The 16,866-nt window shown below is 38.2% G+C and overlaps 1 protein-coding gene and 1 long non-coding RNA gene across 6 annotated transcripts in view; one reads left to right on the forward strand and one right to left on the reverse strand.

Annotated features, from left to right (window-relative positions):
* Positions 1-16,866, forward strand: part of LOC150105044 (uncharacterized) — a 133,361-nt gene that overhangs the window by 9,381 nt on the left and 107,114 nt on the right. The window lies entirely within an intron of this gene.
* Positions 1-16,866, reverse strand: part of LOC150105045 (uncharacterized) — a 114,868-nt gene that overhangs the window by 9,312 nt on the left and 88,690 nt on the right. The window lies entirely within an intron of this gene.

A 16,866-nucleotide genomic window follows, 5' to 3' on the forward strand; every position in this document is an offset into this window, starting at 1 on the left:
AATGGTCATGGAAATGGGGATGCGAGTTCAATGTTGCAAAATGTAAGGTTAAAAATTTGGGAAACAAAGATTTCTGATCTCTGGAATATTGAATATGAGAAAAGGTTGAGAAGAAAGATGCAATTTACAAAGTCTAGTAGATAGCAGGAAGAGGGGTGATATGATAGAGACCAACAAGTTAGTAAGGGGTTGTTATAGGATCAATGTTGGAGAGGTTTAACAGCAAACGTTGGGAGAACCAGAGGACATCCCTGGAAGCAGGGGGAAGAGTGAGAAGCAGGTTTTTGCATGCAGAGTTGTGAATGATTAGAATGCTTGCCTGATAGTGTGGTGTCTGCAGAGAATTTGAGTGTGTTTAAGGCACAGTATGATGAACTGTGTGTATGACAAAAGGACCTCCTAGATAAGTGTTGACCCCATGGGATATTGGGATGATAATAATAATAATAAATAATATATGTTATGGAGCAAAGAAATATATGTTTACACATGATGATATCTACATCCACAGCTGTCAGCGGAATTGGTCAATTAAAGCATTAATGATGGTAGATTATATGCTCGAAATGGGCACCTAGTCTTTCAAGACAGGTTTCATAGTGCATGCAAAGGTTCTCTATCATCTTGGAGAACAAGGGTTGGGACATCTGCTGTAATTTTATCCCTTAGTCCATCAAAGTTTGAAGGTATGCCATGGTGGAATACCCATTCTTTCAACATATAGTATAGTTAACATAGAACAGGTTGAAGATTTGTGGGTTGCAGAAATTGGTTGATAGGCGGAAAAGGGGTGAAATGATTGAGAGAAATTGCTGAAGGGTTTCTATAAGATTAATTCAGAGGATATTTTTGAGAACAGGACTGGTGGTAAGAGGACTAGGGGCCATCCATGGAAACTGGGCAAGGGTGTTAGAGCTAGGTTTTTTATTCTTATTCCACTCATTTACCACTTGGAGAGTGGTAAATGAGTGGAATAAGCTGCCAGAGTCTGTTGTGGGTGCCATGACTGTGAATAAGTTCAAACCAAAGTATGATAGATACTGTGTGAATGTTTGTTCTTGATATGATGTTTAGGGCCTCCCTCGATGAGTCTAAGGACTCCTTGGAGTTGTCCGTAATAATAATAATATCCCAAACGAAGGCATCAAGTGATGTAAGATCAGGAGAATGTGAAATTATGGGAATTCTGTGGACCTCAAAATGAGCCCCCCAAGGAAGGGTTCTGATAATCAGATTCTAGTACCATGTGATGTGTGACAGGTTGCTCCATCCTGTTGGAATACCTGTGCACGAAATGGAATATTTTTTGCATGACACATTCTATGCAAAACCTGGGTGAATGGAACCAACACATTATTGATGAAGCATTTGCTATTCAAGGTCATGGTTACATCACCCTCTTCAAGTAGGGCCCAATTATTGCCAGCCTGGATAGCATATCAGCTCTCCAACCAAAATCCCGCTGTGGGCATGGATATTTGTGATTGTCCGTAAAATACTAGTAGTGGTGGTGGTGGGCAGTAGATGGTGTTGGTGTAGATGATATGGTTCACTGTAGTTGGTGGATTGAGTGGTGGAGGTGGAGAGTTGTAGAGGTGCTCTGAATTTAATGAGTCTTTGGATTCCTTGGAAGTATCACGTAATAATAATAATCTTTAGTTCTTGTGATAACTAATCCTTAACCCATCCACAATGCTAATGTAAGTCTGAAAACCTTTCATGGATGGGCTACACATAAATATATATATAAAGTGCATGGATTAAATAAATGAATAAATAAATATATATATATATATATATATAATGATCTAAGGGTAGTAGTGAAGAGGGATAGAATGCAAAAAGGTGAGGATGAGACAGGTATGAATAGCAATAAGAGTCGGGATCAGGGAAATGGGAGTGGTGAGAGTGAAGAGAGAGAGAGAGAGCGGGGGGTATATCAACTAGAATGGAGAATGTTGGTGCTTGTAGAATGGCCTCAAAAACACAATTGTTTTGTTTGTATACAAATGTAAGGAACATTCAAAATAAGAGAACTGAGTTTGTTGCATTGATTGAGTCGGTATGGCCAAAGATAATTGGTATAAGTGAAATTTGGTTGTCAGAGGAGAATGTGATGTCAGAAATAGAAATGGAAGGATATACAATTTTCCAGAAGGATAGGAAGGTGAAAATAGGAGGGAGGAGTGCTGTTAAATTATTATTATTCAGGCCTCCATGGAGGCAAAAGACTCATTGTGGGAGGTCCTTCCTAGGAAACACAAAATCTATCGTACTACTCCTCAACTGTTCTTGCTATCACCCAAACTATCAGGCAATGCATTCCATGGTTCAACCACCCTCCATGCAGCTTCCAGGGATGGCCCCTTGTCATCGCTCCTTCCCACCAAGTGAAAGAACTCCTCAGTGTCAACACTGTAATTACCTCTCAACAGTTTAAAAGTCTCAATCATATCACCTCTCCTTCTATCTACCAAACTCTGCAGTCCACATTCCCTCTGCCGATCCTCATAACTAACATTGTAGAGTCCTGAAACCATCTTTGTTGGTTTCAAACTGTCTCTGTGTTCAAATCCTTCCCCTTCAAATCTTGGGGACCAAATTTGAGAACAATAGTCCAAGTGTGGTCTGATCAGGGTCTTATACAATGGAACGATAGCTCTTTTATCTTTGCAGGTCAGCGTCCTTCTCAGTATTGCAGCAATCCTCTGAGTTACTGTCACCACCTTTGCAATAAGTTCCCTGAATTTCAGGTTTCTATCAATCATCGCCCCACAGATCTTTTGTTTCCCCTACTTCCTCCAGTACACTTCTCCAATTGAGTATGCAGCTTCGGTGTATTCCAAACTTCAAGACTTTACATTTTGCTGCATTATTCCGATACACCCATTCATATTCCCATCTGTCTAGTTTATTTGTCTAGCCTCTTGCAGGACTGCCGCATCTGCACTATTACTAATAACTCTTCCCAGCTTCACATCATCTGCAAACAACTGAATATCCCTGTGCAGTCCATTGACAATGTCATTGATACCAAGGTTAAACAATACAGGTCCCAGTACTTAGCCCTGTGGGACCCCACTTGTAACCTTCTGCCTCCTTGATACCCATACGATACACAACTCTCTGATAGCTATCAGACAGCCAATCCTGAATCAAGTTCACTAACCCGACATCTAAACCCATGTGCTGCAACTTAAATATCAGCTTATGTTAAATGCCTTTGCAAAATCAAAAAAAAAAATGGCAGTATATCCCTTTCCCTCATCAACTGCTCTCGCCATTTTATTATAAAAGGCAATCATATTACTCAAGCAAGAGCATCCCTTAACCAATACATGTTGACTCTCACAGATAACATTACCCTCATCTGCCCAATGCTACGAGGTCCCTCACTAATTTCTCCAAGATCTTAACAACTACTGTTGAAACACAAACTGGCCTATAGTTAGACAGATCAAGTCTGCTAACGCCATCCACAAAGTGGGGAAATTGATAATATATGCACAGATTTTGAATCTGTGTGGTGTGACACAGAAAGTAACAGGCTAGTATGTAGGGAATACTGATTGTGAAATGTTTAGGCACATTGGTTCGGCATGAAAAAAGATGATCTGGATGGGAGACTTTAATTACAGGAATATAGAATGAAAGGAGGAGATAGTACATGGAAACAAAGAGAGTGAGTTTGTTGAATTTCTGAGGGATAAATATCTTAAACAGCATGTGACTGAAGCAACCAGAGACTTTAGTGCTTTGGATTTGGTGATAATTTTACAAGATGTAGTTGTTATTGAGTTACTGACACTGTCACCAGTTGATGGGAGTGATCATAAGGTACTTGTTTGGGAAGTAGTGAAACAAGAAGAGGTTACTGCCAAAAATGGATATATGTGGAAGTATAAGGTGGGTGATTATGGGAGGCTGTAGTCAATAAGCATCAATATGTTGGATATATGAGCTGTGCAGAAATGATGATATCAGTGCATGGAAATTCATAAGGCAGTATCTGATAAAAGCAATGTATAACTGCATATGGGGGTGTTGGAGAGGGATAGCACCTTTTTTGGATGGTTGCATCTTAGGATGATACAGGAGGATTCGTTCTCACTGAACATACAGCTCTCACTTATGGCTCCTTGAAGCTACCAACAAGGTAGTAGCCATATCCTGTCAACCCACAAGCAAAACTAAGTGAGAATAGCCAGATACGGCAAATCAACTTCCATGGTTGTGGGCAGCAGTGTACACCATTACTGATCTTGAGGATGAAGATGAATGACATTCGCAAGGTTCAAGATTGGATACCTAGTGGCATGGATAGAACTTCCATAATGGCCATAGTACTGCGATACAGTACTATGGCAGTACTGTATCGCAGTACTATGGCCATATCCATAGTACTGTATGACACAACTCCTCTCTCTCCAACTAATCTATATACCAAATTACCTGTATATAATTCTTACTCTGCAGTCGTGGCAATATATACTTCAAGACACATAGGTTCAATTTTATTAGTAGTGCATTGGACTTAGAGATCAGGCAAGTTATTTTGACAATAAAATAGTTTATTCATCACTAAGTAAAGATACACAATTGACAGATATTAAATTCACTTCATTTTTGTAAGTAAGCTCTAACCAACAACTCTCTAAAGTTATCCAATCATATCCCACAACCATATGAACATTTCTATTTAGGACCACGTGTCTAGAATTTTACCCCCCCCCCTTAATAAAATAAAAAAGGAATTTCTACATTAATAAATTCAAGCAGTTTCCCAATAAGTTGAGCTATGCTTTTTCTTAAATAGAATTAATTAATTCAGAAAATTAGCTCAAGGCCTAAAGTTCCTGCAACATTAACTTGAAATCAATTTCATCAATTCAAACCACCGTCACAATCTAAGTTAGGTTTTGACTAAATAATGGAAAGCTCTTACTTTTCACGAAGTCTGGTCCTCTCAGGTTGATTCGAGCGATTATCTCTTCTTAGTCCCATTAGACCTCGTCACTGCACTAGGACATCCCTTTCGAAAATTGCGAGACTTCTTTCTTGTTATCAGTAGGAACAAATTAGTTCATACAGCTTGGACATTTGGCATCTGGTTCCTCCTAATACGACTTGCTTTAGCTGCATCGTTCTCCTGACCTTTGTCTCTTGAATGAAGGTCTCCAATTGAGATAACGAATCATCACCCACGATTCTAGTGAAGTTCAGTTGCCATTACCGAACATTGTACTTTCCGCAGAACTCCTCGGCTTACGGTGACTTTGATATCGTCATGAGTCCAAACTCTCCCGTCAGAACTCCATGTGACCTCGTAACTTCACGCTGACCCACAAACGGGAACTGCACACCGGATTGACTCGAACTCCAAGAAAAAGGCCCCATCTCGACATAGCACACTGCTATTTATTTGGTTCCGATGACCTTCGTCTTTTCTTACGTAGTAATCCCCTGGGACCCTTGATGTTCTGCATCCATCACCCTAATCGATCGGTGCACTCAGATGTAATGTCAACCCCGTGTAATGTCAACCTTCACGTTTGGAGTGGCCTCAGGTCATGACTTAATCTGTGTGGAATTTTAGTTGACTAGAGGTATAATTAGACACAATTTACCTCATATATAATTTCCTTTGTTCTTATACAAGCTTTTTGATTTCACAATATTCAATAACTTCAAAAAATTATTATTTCCAAGTTAATTAACATCAAGTTTTTCTATTAATACACAAGTATTTTTAGTGGGACTTAGCATACTTGTAAAATCTGAATTAAAGATATTTTATTACAAAATTCCTTTTGTTTAAGATTTTACACTGGCGAACCAATCAAATGAAATGGGTTCTTGAACCTTTCAAGGTTCAAGAACCAATGCAAAGAGCAGTGGACTGAGAGGGCGACCTTGCTTAACTTCTTTTCGAATTTTTACCAGGTCTGACAGGAACCCATTAACTAGGAAGTGGGTGGTTTAATTGGCATGGCCCCTTTGATAACAGATGGCAATTTTTTACCTACACCAATTTGCTGGAGGATGCCGGACATTATCAAATGCTTGACTGCTTGAATGCCGACTGCTTTTTCGTGTTAACTAAGCGGATTAGATCACGTAGCAGAAATAGATTAAATTCTACTGCTTGACTTGGTACTCCATACACCTGTGTGCTTTTAATTATGTATCTCATTCCCACTTTAAGCCTATTATCGATAATGCAGAAAAATATCTTGCAGTTAATATTAGATAGAGAAATAGGTCTCCAGCTGCTGATTAAGGTGTGATCTCTATTAGGTTTAGGAACGAGAACAGTATGGCTTGCTACAAAATCACTTGGTCCTGATGAGAGAAAATAATTAAATAGTGTAACTAGAATTGGAAGAATAAAATTTCAGGCCTTGCAATAAAGTTCTATCCTTAGGCCATCAGGTCCTGGTGATTTTCTTGTTTGGTATTCTTTGGATATGACCAGGAAAGCCATTAATGTTCCAAGAGTTATAATTTCCAACAATAATACCATTGTCTTCAAACAGATTTTTGTAGGGTTTTTGAAAGGAATCAAGGATGTCGTGAGTTGTGGACATGTCTTCTCCATCAACGCAGATTTGAGTGATAGTCCTTTCTTTGCAAAATTTTGTGAACTGTCTATTGAAGAATGCAGCTGAAGGGCTATCTGCTAAGTGCTGCTGTATTCTTATCTTAAAATTTCTTTCTTCTACTTGTTTCTGCCTTTCCAGTTCTATCTCTATGTTAATGTTTCTAATGATGTTGCTACATTCTATACCATTGTGTTGGTTTGTTACAAACCAGTTTCTCTCTTTATACAAGTCTTTCAACTTTTTCCTTTTGAAGAAAACTTGTTCCTTTCCCCATTCCATCATATTCTACTTTACTGCTTCTTTGAATTTTAACCACATATCCCAATTCCAGGTAACATTAATGGAAAATTTGGTGGAAGTCTCCATGTTCCAGAAGAGATCTCTACTTTTTCCCATATGGTTGGACTTAAGTAGAACTGGATTATGATCTGACATGTTGATGTCAAGATGTTTTATCTGAATTATCCTATTTATAAGTGAAGAAGAGATAAAAATTCGATCAATATGAGTACCAATACCTTGATTCACTTGATGTGTATGCCTGGAGATTAGGATTGCGAATTCTCCATATGTCTACTAGCTGAACATTGTCGAGGCATGTTTTTAACTATGCATATCCCACTTTTCCACTCCTGGAATGCCCTCTTATGGTTTTCAATACAATTCCAATCTCTAGCTGCTATTTGGGCACCATATAAATATAGCTCCAATTCCTGGAAGAATTTTCGTCTAACTGTTCCATTGGATGGAGCATAAATATTTATAAACCTTATTACATATCTACAGTATTTCCAATCTATAGTCAAGATTGTCCCTTCTGCATCCTTTTGGATATTACAAAATGATCCAAGGATGGGGGGGGGGAGCAAGAATAAGAACTCCTACTCCAGCCTTGTTAAATCTTCCAAAGCTCCAATAAGAGAAAACTGGATATTTATCTGTTAAACTTTTTATATCTATATATCTGCAAAAATATCTTTCTTTAACAAACAAAAACCTTATATTATGCCGTAGCATAAGTTTCCATATAGTTTCTTGTTTAATTTGCCTGTGGAATCCTCGTAAATTTAATGAGGCAATGCAGAAAGGAGATGTTATGATTACTGAAGCGTCACTGGTAAGGCTTTAACTTCTAAATTTTGGATGAACCCGATGAGGTCTTCAATCTGTGAAGGAGCAATTGTGTAACCTGCTTCTTGTAAACTGTTTTCCAATTTTTTACAGTTGCTTTCCATTATTTCAATTTCATGCCTACCATTCTTGTTATTTTCTTTTCATGTAGGTGATAACTGTACTGAGAAAACTTTGAATCAGTAAACTTTATTATATTTTCTTTAATTGTATCTCTTGCTTTCTCTTTATTAGCATGAGTTGTTTCTTCATAATCCATGAACTCTTCTGAGACTGAAGAGTTTTCATTTGATGATTCACAGTCTTCTCCATCTTTACATTTTTTATTACTTTTTTTTAGATGTAGTTCCTTTTTTTACATTTTTTTGCTCGTCTTCAATTTTGTTTATTAATTCATCTTTTCTTTTTGATGATCTTGTCTACATATTAAGTTCTTTCAGTTGTCTTACTTCCTTTTCTGTTTCTATTCCAGTTTCTCCTTGTAGAACAGTTGCATGTTTTTGCATTTCATTTTGTACCTGTTCAGTATTTGACTGGGAAAGTTGCTCCCACAGATCTGGAATTTTGGGCTAATTTCTAACTGATTTGGTTGTGCACTTTTTGTGATTTTGCCAAGTGTAGTTTGTTTAAAAGTGCCATCTTTACTAGACTGAAGATCCAGAAACTCTTCATTATGCCTCTTTGATATATATGGTGTTCTAATTGGCTACCGGTGCTCCCACTCTTTCCGCGAAAGTTCTAAAAAGACAGGTGTTAACGAGATGTTCAGAACTTTCACATTTCTGGCAGGGTTTGAGGCACTGATTAGTGATATGTCCGATCTCAGATCAGTTGAAACATTTACATTTGGGGAAGTTACCACCCAAGCAATCGCATGAACCACAACACACACATTGCTGTTGTACTACAGGATAGTTTTCCATAACTCAGGTTGTACCGATGTTGACAAAATTTGGTACGGGCATCTTCATATCCATTATGAAGGTAAGTAACATCACCAGAAAACCTATTTGGATCTTCACTTGATAAAAGCTTTCATATCTTACCAATCTTATCCCATTTTGAAAATGTCTGTATAAGAATTTCATTACTGTTCTCTATGTATTCTATCGGAAATCTTTCGATTTTTACTGTTTTTACCTGGCTCTTGACCATTACAGGAATAACTGTGCTGTCTTTGAAAGTAAAACCCTGTAATAGTTTATCCCTCATTTCCACATCTTTAACTACAATTAAATATTTCCCTCTGCCATAAGGGATAAAGAAATAAATCTTGTTTGCACCGACTATCTTTTTTAAAACCTTAGTTACCCGTCTCGCTTCTTCACATCCGGGAATTTCAATTCCTAGAGTTTCTCACCCTTGGAGGAATTGGTACCATTATCTCAAGTGGGAAAAAGACTAATCTATGCATTTTATTATAAGAAAAACAAACTTTCGGTCATAAGACTGAAAATAAAATAATCCTGTGAAACAGAAATAATTCTATACCACCAGCAAATGCTTTATTTGAGCCACTATAAAATGGCGGCCATGATACCGCTAAGTAATCCCGTAATGCAGATATTAACTGCACTACATGCAATTATAATATTTATTTTAATAAAGACCAGTGCTAATGGGGTGAAACCACCACTAGCACCAGTAAAATAAAATCAAAGTGAAAAATGAACTAAAGAAAACCAAAGTACTTATCTTGTGGAACGCCAAGATCTCATCAGTGAGAGCCAGACTCTGAGGTGATACCAAGGCTGAAGTAATGCAGAAGTCATATTTTCATAATGAGTTGCCAAAAGGTGCACAACTTATTAAAATACTCTGGATTAATGATAGTTGTTGGAAGTTTTTCCCCACTTGTTTATACTATAAATTAAAGATACCAAGAAATTATATACTTATTATGGGGCTATTATGAGTTCGCTCTCTTAAGGTTTTTTGTCTTAAGGGAGCAATTTGAGTCTCTGGGGAAAGTGTTCTCCGGCACGGCCCGGTGAGGGGCTTTGTCGGTGAATGCTTTTCTTCGGAATATGAGCAGTTCTGCTCGGTGGTGGTGGTGGGTGGAAGGCCACCATTGAGTGGCATCCGAATTTTTAGAGATGGCTTTACCTTAACATATGGCAAGTAGCCAATGAAGTTTTAACTGAGGCTCGGCTATTGCTGTTTACGGGTCTGGCTCTCACGGATGTGCTTTTGCACAGAAGGGGCAGTGCTTTCCCTAAGATATAAGTGGCTCTGAGTGGGGCCACTGCTGAGATTATGGCTTTGCTTGGAGGTGGGGTGAGCCATTGCTGAGATAAATGATCACTCATGTCGCTCGTTGTTGGGTGATCTGAGTGATCGCACAAGTTTTTGGAGATGTAACCCTGCACTTAAACAAGGAAGCCAGTCTGGGTAGCGACCCCTCCCATGATGCATAGCATTATATGCCCATATGGATATGTGCTTTGAATTGTGTACTACCAGGGCAAGTGAAGTGAAGTTATAAGTTTCTATATACGTGTTGCCCCAGTCCAAATAGTTCAGGTGCAAACTTGTTTGCCTACACTTGGATAAAGGATTAAACTAAGTATATAATTTCTTAGTGTCTTTAATTTATAGTATAATCAAATGGAAAAACTTCCAACAACTATCAAACTCATCAATATGAAAGGAAGCTGTGAGCAAGAGGATGAGGAGTGGTTTCTTTGCATGGAGGTGGTGGAATGCATTTCCTGATTTCCCCATGCTCTAAATCTGGTGAGAGCATGAACGGTCAATGAGTTCAAGGAGTGATATGATAGACTTTGTATTTTCTAGGAAGGACCTTCCACAATGAGTCTTTTGACTCCATGGAGGCCTGAATTATAATAATAATAATATACCAAAATTGTGATGATCTCATTAGTGAAACTCAGTTTGGTTTCAGAAATGGCCAAGGAACAAGAGAAGTACTTTACAGCTCATGTATCTTAGCAAAGGTGCAGAGAACAACAAACTCACCTTTATATTTGTTTTATTGATTTTGAAAAGACTTTTGATAAGCTCACATTAACATCTTAGAACAACTAGGCTTAGATTATAAGGATGTTAGAATCATTAAAAACCTCTACTGGGGTGAGACTGCATCTGCCCTAAAACATCATGACAAGCAATATCAAAATTATTATTATTATATTATTATACGGGCACCTCCATGGAGTCCGAAGACTCATCGTGGGAGACCCTTGTTCTGCACCCTCTAGCTAAATGCTGAATTTCCCCTGCATCTAAGAATTTCCCCTAGGCCTAAGTTCGATTCTTGTCGCGACGGGAGGAATCTTTATCTGGACGATTTCAATCCAAGGTGAATTAGCCGATCTCATATGGAGGTAGCAGGGTTTTTTCTCCCGGAAAGTCGGGTTTTTCATCCCGCATACAGACAAATTGGCCCTTCAGAACACACGCAATTTACAGACAAAAAATACTAGTTGTGGTAGTGGCGAGCAGTAGATGGCGTTGATGGAGATGATTTGTAGTAGAGGTTCGGTGTACTGGTTGAGACAGTTGTAGGTATCCTCCCGCGATGAGTCTTTGGATTCCTTGGAGGTGTCACGAATAACAATAACAATAATAATAATAATAATAATCTATCCTATAAAACTCTTAAATGCAATTTAAATGTTTCTATCATATCACCCTCTTTTTCTCCTATCAACCTACTTCTGCAATCTACACATCTTCAATCTATCCTCGTAGGGCACATTCCACAGGCTACTCACCATCTTGGTCACTCGCTGCCTCTGACATTGAAAGAGGAGTGAGAGAAGGATATGTACTATCTCCACTTCTTTTTAATATCTACTCAGAAGTTTTATTTCTCAAGGCCTCAGAAGGAAGAAAGGAAAGAGTAATCATAAATAGTCAATTAATAAATAACTTGTGCTATGCAGATGATATTGCTTTAATTACAACAAATTACACTGGTTAAGAGGATGGCTGCTGGACAGATATTAAAAAGTGGTATATGGAGAGCAGAACTGAGGTGAAAACAAGTGACTAGTGGTGTGCCACAAGGTTCAGTGTTGGGACCATTGCTGTTTAATTTTTACATAAATGATATAGGAAATAACCTCAAAGGAAATATTCAGTTGTTTGCTGATGACGCAAAATTAGGTAGAGTAATAGTTAATCAAGACAATGTGGGGAGCTTGCTGGATGATTTAAATAGACTGTCAGTATGGACAAAAGTTAATGAGTGTCAGTTATTAATTTGAGTTATTAATTAAGTCGAGAAATGTAAAGTTATGCATTTTAGAATAAAATAAAGAGATTACAAGCCCTGTATCACATTGATGGCACTGTAGTCCAGGAAAAAGATGAAGCTAGAGATTTAGGGGTGGTGGTAGAGAGAGAGTTAAAGTTTAGAGGAAATATTGTTAAGATAGCCCATAAGATTACTTGGATATTGAAGAACACATTAACAAGTAGAGATAAGGAAGTTGTCATTCCTCTTTATAAGGCCTTGATATGCCCACATCTGGATTAGTTTCCTCAAGTCTGGTCCCATGGGTTTCTTGGGGATGAGGAAGCAGTAGAGAGGATTCATAGGTGAGTGACCAAGATGGTGAGTGGCCTGTGGAATCTTTCCTATGAGGGTGTGTGGATTGCAGAAATTGGTTGATAATAGAAAAAAAGGGGATATGATAGAAACATGTAAGTTGCTTAAAGGGTTTTATAGGATAAATGCAGGGCAAATGTTTCAGCACATGGCTAGAGGGACTAGAACAAGGAATCATCCCTGGAAGTTGAATAAAGGTGTGTGGCAGGGATGTGAGGACTAGATTTTATGCTTGGAGAGTTGTGAATGAGTGGAATGGATTGCCAGAGTCAGTTGTGAGTGCTTTGTCTGTTAATGGGTTCAAGGAGAGGTATGATAGAATGTGTGGATAGATTGGGCCTCCCACAATGATGGGTCTGATGGGTCTTCAGACTCCATGGAGATGCCTGTATAATAATAATAATAATAATAATAATAATAATAATAATAATAATAATATCTCTCTCTCAGTTCACAGCAAATCTACTCACTAATATTACCTATTGATAGACTCAAGATATGGATATGTTTGGAGAAACTCAATTGGTTGCTCTCAACATTTCCAGAATGTTTGACTGAGTCTGGTACAAGAGCCTTCTTAATTAATTATCATCTTATAGTTTAGCATTGACCTTTTGCAATTAGATTGCCAATTTCTTCTCTAATTGTTCACCATGTATCATGGTAGGATGGCTTCTTTCTTCAGATTTTGCCACCAATATACAGAAACTAAGGTCTCTGTACTTTTTGCTTGCACACTTTCTCCCATTCATAAATGATCTTCTCTCACTAACCTGAAATGTCATCCATAGTTTGGAATGAAATGTACCATCACCAGTAAAACTATGGATGACATTTCAGGCTAGTGAGAGAAGATCATTTATGAATGGGAGAAAGTTTTTTCATTTGACAAGCCTTGTGGTGCTCAATTATCTTAAATTACAATGTCTTCAGAAACAAATGTCTTAAACACTGGTCTTCATGCCATATTTCAGTGGAGTGAGGAGAGCTTCTTCAACTTCAATTGAAGTATAGTCCTGTCTTATTTCACACAAGAAAGTCCTTGCTTCACTTTCCTTCACTTTAGAAAATAACCACATCATCTTTCTTGGGCTGACAATACACCTTTACCATCTCCTGGCATAAGCACAACACATCTCCTATGATTCCAAAAAACTAGGTGTTGTTTTCTGCTTTTTTCTGGACTGTTAAACTTCTAAAAAAATATAAATCCCAAATCAAATTCACTCCAGTCTCTTTTTTACAGATTTCTCTTTCTGCCTTACGCTGTTCTAATGAATTGGCTACTACCACTCTGCCACTTTCCCTCAAGCCCATACTGATGGTCAACTTGTCCAGATTCAAACAGCAAACCAACATACAGGATAAAAAAGATTCCAAACGCCAGTATTAAACAGACTGAAACAAGATAACAGAAAGTTTAATACTGGCAAGTCTTTTTCTCTAAGGACTGCAACTTCCAAACACCAGTATTAAACAGAATGGAAAAATCAATGTGGTCTTTCTTTCTTTGTTCTTATCTAATTGTCCACACATGGCACTGTTGTGCTATAGGTTTTGCAGCCACTTGTTTATGTGTTGATATAAAATAACGGCTGCTCACTTACCACCAGTCTTTCTTCTGCTAGCCAGAGTTAGCCGGTCTCATACAGAGGTAGCAGGGTTTTTTCTCCCGGAAACTCGGGTTTTTCATCCCGCATACAGACAAATCGGCCCTTCAGAACACATGAAATTTACATGGTGGGCGGTAGATGGCATTGATGGAGATGATTGGTAATAGACGTCTGGTGTAGTGGTGGAGACAGTTGTATAGTAGGTGTTCATTCGGGGTTAGTCTTCGGGCTCCTTGGAGGTGTCACAAATAATAATAATAATAATCTTCTTCTCACTCAAGCTCTGCATGATAATGTACAATTATGTAACAAGCTCAAAGCAATGCCAATGCAAAAAAGAAACCAGAAAGGGAAGGATGTAAGTAGTGCATGGAAAATGGCTAAAGGGAGGGAGAGTGAGAAAAGCAGTATCAGAATGCATACAGGATAAAAAGGATTAATCAAGCAAGTAAGCAAATGACTAGCATCATTAAGCAGAAGCTAATATAAAGAGAAATGTGATTAGCAAGGCAGGCAATATATAAGCAAAACATCTATGTATAGAAAAATTTATAGGAAAGTTTTATATCCTTTCCTTCATGGAAAGATTTATATAGACTCAATTAGTTAAAAATCACAAATGACTAGAAAATATAACATAAGAAAAATACAAAATATAACAAAAAAAAAAATCACTGAAAAGGTTAAAAGAAGGATTACACAGATTGAAAAAATGGATTCCAAAACGGAAAAATAAGCTGGAAGAAGTACACAAAAAATAATGAAAATATGCAGTGATATAGGAATCTATACAAAGGCAGAGAAACAAATATAAATTCTTTACCAAATTTATACAGGGTGGAGACCACACCACAAATCATGACAATCATGCTAAATATGTTCGATGATATTTTAATTACAGAAAAAAAATTCCACAGCAATGGCATAAATCAATGATTATCTTATTATTATAAAAAGGGTGCAGCAGAAATAATATCAATAACTATAGGCCAGTCAGTTTATTATGGGCTTTAAAATGAATCACAAAATTTTTGGATGATTATTATTATTATTATTATTCAGGCCTCCAAGGAGTCAAAAGACTCAACGAGGGAGGTCCTTCCTAAGACATAAAGTCTGTCAAGACTCATCGAGGGGAGGCCCCCCCCCCGAGAAACACAAAGTCTATCATACCACTCTTTAAACTCACTGACCATTCTCGCTCCCACCACTCCATCAGGCAATGCATTCCACGGCTCAACCACCCTCCACACAAAGAAACCACTCCTTACCCTCTTCCTCACAGTTTCCTTTTATAACTTCCAGGGATGGCCTCTTGTCATCACTCCTTCCCGCTGTTCAACCAAGCGAAAGAACTCCCCAGTGTCAACCCTATAACCACCTCTCAACAGTTTAAAAGTCTCAATCATATCACCTCTCCTTCTTCTATCCACCAAACTCTGCAGTCCACATTCTCTCAGCCGATCCTCATAACTATCCCTGTACAGTCCTGAAACCATCTTTGTCATCCGTCTTTGTATCCTTTCCACAGTTAATTTATCCCCTTCAAATCCTGGGGACAAAATCTGAGAACAATAGTCCAAGTGTGGTCTGATCAGAGACTTATACAATGGAATGATAACCCTCTTATCTCTGCAGGTCAGTGTCCTTCTCATAATAGCAGCAATCCTCTGTGTTACCTTCACCACCTTTGCAATATGTCCCCTAAACTTCAGGTTTCTATCAATCATCAACCCCAGATCTCTTGTCTCCCCAACTTCCTGCAGTATAACTCCTCCCATAGAGTATGCAGCATCCCACCGATGTTTCCCAAACCTCAAGACCTTACATTTTGCTGCATTAAACTGAAATCCCCATTCATTTGCCCATCTATCTAGCTTATTTAAATCCTCTTGCAGGGCTACCACATCTGCACTATTACTAATAATCCTTCCCAGCTTCGCATCATCTGCAAACAACTGAATATCCCCCTGCAATCCACTGACAATGTCATTGATATAAAGTTTAAACAATATAGGTCCTAGTACTGAGCCCTGTGGGACCCCACTTGTAAAAAAAATGGATAGAATTACAAATAGCAGAATTAAGAAATGATGCAGTAGAGGATGCTGTAAAGTATGTAAATGAAGATGTGTACAGGTAAATCGGTCTTCAGAACACACGCAATTTAGAGACAAAAATGCTGTTGTGGTGGAGATGGGTGGCAGATACTGTTGATGGTAGTTGTGTGTAGTAGGAGAATTAAGTAGTAGTGGAGATGGTTATATGTGTGTGTGTGTGGTGGAGTAGGGTCTCCTGCGATGAGTCCTGGGACTCCTTGGAGGTGTCATGTAATAATAATAATAATATTTATAAGATTCTGCACAGATCTGGTGACCAGGTTTTCATGGTGACGAGGATATGTTTGAAAGGGTCCAGAGATGATTCACAAAGTTTGCCAGTGGTCTTTGGAATGTGGAGTACGAGAACAGATTGAGAGAAAGTAAATTGCATAGCCTCGTGAATAGAAGGAAGGGGAGGGGATGATTGAGACATATAAGCTAGTCAGAAGTTGTTATCAGGTTGACATGGAAGAGATTTTTCATAGAATGAGAGGGGGTAGAACAAGAGGCCATTGCTGGAATCTGTATAAAGAGGGTGAGAACATAGGAGTGAGGAGCAGGTTCTTTGCATGGAGAGTTGTTGGTGAATGGAATGCATTACCTGAGTGTGTTGTGAATGTAGACACATTGAATCATTTTAAGGCATGGTTGGATGAGCATTGTGTGCAATAGTGCAATAATAATAATTAACAGATGAGAGATGGACAAAATTAAGCATTGAGTAGATACTAAGAGAAATAAAAGTCACCAAAGAACAAAATTAAGGGATGATTGACAAACGTTAAAAATAAGTATGTGGACATTTGTGGACAACTGGTAATTTATGGGAAGAGGTCTATATT

This window comes from Typopeltis vanoorti, chromosome 7 (genome assembly GCF_054136105.1).
Source record: "Typopeltis vanoorti isolate ZY-2024b chromosome 7, IOZ_Tvanoo_1.0, whole genome shotgun sequence".
Lineage (NCBI taxonomy): Eukaryota > Metazoa > Arthropoda > Arachnida > Uropygi > Thelyphonidae > Typopeltis > Typopeltis vanoorti.